Below are 225 nucleotides of genomic sequence, written 5' to 3' on the forward strand. Positions count from 1 at the left end.
TGTTAGCCAGGATGGTCTCGATCTCCTGACCTTGTGATCCGCCCGTCTCAGCCTCCCAAAGTGCTGGGATTACAGGCTTGAGCCACCGCGCCCAGCCCACACATATATTTTTATACACAAATGACAATAGGCTGTGCATGGTGGCTCACACAGTACTTCAGGAGGCCGAGGAGGGAGGATCGCTTGAGGCCAGGAGATCATAACAGCCCGGGCAGCATAGCAAGA

Source organism: Rhinopithecus bieti, unplaced genomic scaffold (assembly GCF_001698545.2).
Source record: "Rhinopithecus bieti isolate Rb0 unplaced genomic scaffold, ASM169854v2 scaffold_53647, whole genome shotgun sequence".
Taxonomy (NCBI): Eukaryota; Metazoa; Chordata; class Mammalia; order Primates; family Cercopithecidae; genus Rhinopithecus; species Rhinopithecus bieti.